Below are 2,631 nucleotides of genomic sequence, written 5' to 3' on the forward strand. Positions count from 1 at the left end.
ATACAGCCACAGTGTGACTTTAACTATTATTTTTGGGTGTCAAATTAACTACTTATTGTCTTTAGTTTAATTAATATAACAACATTCCAACCTTGTTCAGCTTTACCTGGTCCAAATATGGCATTATTCCACTATTTGTATCCGTTTGCATCAGTTTCAATATGGGACTCTTATTCTGAAGGCGAACTGCAAATTCCATTGTGGCTCATCCTTATTGTGGCTAGCTTCACACAGGTGCTTTTCCGACGGGATACAACAATCACGCGCAAGTTGTACTGTCCCAAGCAGAATACCGAGAAGAGCAAAGGTCGGTAGTCGAACCGCACTAGAACCGGACAGAAAAAAACAACTCAAAACCTGTCAGACCATTGGACAAGTGAACTCGAACCGAGCCTGAGAGAAAACGGGACCTTTGTTTTTAGAAGCAGCAGGGAGCCGAACCGGAGGAAAGATGAGTTTTCTGCCCTACTTCTCTGCTGAGACCTGGACACTCCTGGCCCTCCTCATCACCCTCATAGTGGTGTAAGGACTTCAAATGAAATTGTATTACATCAAATCAAATGTTATATGCCACATGCATAGTAGTTAACCGGTGTAGACTAACAGTGAAATGCTTACTTGGGGGTCATTTTCCAACAATGCAGAGTTAAAGATATTTTTTTATTTTTTGGAAATACTTCTCTAGAATATATTACTAGTTAATGTGTGTGTATGTGTATAGGTATGGATACTGGCCCTATGGTGTATTCACTAAGATGGGAATCCCTGGACCCAAACCCCTACCTTACCTTGGCACTATGATGGAGTATAAAAAGGTTTGTAATAATAATATGCCATTTAGCAGACGCTTTTATCCAAAGCCACTTACAGTCATGCCTGCATACATTATTTTGTGTATGGGTGGTCCCGGGGATCGAACCCACTACCTTGGCGTTACAAGCGCCGTGCTCTACCAGCTGAGCTACAGAGGACCTCTATATATATATATATGTCTATATACAGTGTTGTAACAATGTGCAAATAGTTAAAGTACAAATGGGAAAATAAATAAACATAAATATGGGTTGTATTTACAATGGTGTTTGTTCTTCACTGGTTACCCTTTTCTTGTGGCAACAGGTCACAAATCTTGCAGCTGTGATGGCACACTGGTTTTTCAACCAGTAGATAAGGGAGTTTATCAAAATTGGATTTGTTTTCGAATTCTTTGTGGATCTCTGTAATCTGAGGGAAATATGTGTCACTAATATGGTCATACATTTGGCAGGAGGTTAGGAAGTGCAGCTCAGTTTCCACCTCATTTTGTGGGCAGTGTGCACATAGCCTGTCTTCTCTTGAGAGCCAGGCTGCCTACGGCGGCCTTTCTCAATAGCAAGGCTATGCTCACTGAGTCTGTACATAGTCAAAGCTTTCCTTAAGTTTGGGTCAGTCACAGTGGTCAGGTATTCTGCCACTGTGTACTCTCTGTTTAGAGCCAAACAGCATTCTAGTTTGCTCTGTTTTTTTGTTTGTTCTTTCCAATGTGTCAAATAATTATCTTTGTTTTCTCATGATTTGGTTGGGTCTAATTGTGTTGTTGTTGTTGTCCTGGGGCTCTGTGGGGTCTGTTTGTGTTTGTGAACAGAGCCCCAGGACCAGCTTGCTTAGGGGACTCTTCTCCAAGTTCATCTCTCTTTAGGTGATGGCTTTGTTGTGGAAGGTTTGGGAATCGCTTCCTGTGTGGATTGTAGAATTTAACAGCTCTTTTCTGGATTTTGATAATTAGCGGGTATCGGCCTAATTCTGCTCTGCATGCATTATTTGGTGTTTTCCATTGTACACAGAGGATATTTTTGTAGAATTCTGCATGCAGAGTCTCAATTTGGTGTTTGTCCCATTTTGTGAATTCTTGGTTGGTGAGCGGACCCCAGACCTCACAACCATAAAGGGCAATGGGTTCTATAACTGATTCAAGTATTTTTAGCCAGATCCTAATTGGTATGTCAAATTTGATGTTCCTTTTGATGGCATAGAAGGCCCTTCTTGCCTTGTATCTCAGATCGTTCACAGCTTTGTGGAAGTTACCTGTGGCGCTGATGTTTAGGCCGAGGTATGTGTAGTTTTTTGTGTGCTCTAGGGCAACGGTGTCTAGATGGAATTTGTATTTGTGGTCCTGGCAACTGGACCTTTTTTGGAACACCATTATTTTTGTCTTACTGAGATTTACTGTCAGGGCCCAGGTCTGACAGAATCTGTGCAGAAGATCTAGGTGCTGCTGTAGGCCCTCCTTGGTTGGGGAAAGAAGCACCAGATCATCAGCAAACAGTAGACATTTGACTTCAGATTCTAGTAGGGTGAGGCCGGGTGCTGCAGACTGTTCTAGTGCCCTCGCCAATTCGTTGATACATATGTTGAAGAGGGTGGGGCTTAAACTGCATCCCTGTCTCACCCCACGGCCCTGTGGAAAGAAATGTGTGTTTTTTAACAATTTTAACCGCATTTTTTAATTTTAACTGGATTTTATAATGTCGTATGTTTTTCCCCTAACACCACTTTCCATCAATTTGTATAGCAGACCCTCATGCCAAATTGAGTCAAAAGCTTTTTTGAAATCAACAAAGCATGAGAAGACTTTGCCTTTGTTTTGGTTTG

At 41.7% G+C, this 2,631-nt stretch overlaps 1 pseudogene across 1 annotated transcript in view; it reads left to right on the forward strand.

Moving 5' to 3' along the window:
• The first annotated feature begins 102 nt into the window (after window positions 1-102).
• The window catches only part of LOC311121508 (cytochrome P450 3A27-like), a 27,115-nt pseudogene continuing 24,586 nt past the window's right edge, over window positions 103-2,631 (forward strand). Inside the window, exons 1-3 of the transcript in view lie at window positions 103-311; window positions 378-522; window positions 722-815. The product of the transcript in view is annotated as a cytochrome P450 3A27-like (transcript). The remainder of the gene's footprint in view (window positions 312-377; window positions 523-721; window positions 816-2,631) is intronic.

This window comes from Coregonus lavaretus (assembly GCF_964263955.1).
Source record: "Coregonus lavaretus genome assembly, contig: HAP1_SCAFFOLD_1934, whole genome shotgun sequence".
Taxonomy (NCBI): domain Eukaryota; kingdom Metazoa; phylum Chordata; class Actinopteri; order Salmoniformes; family Salmonidae; genus Coregonus; species Coregonus lavaretus.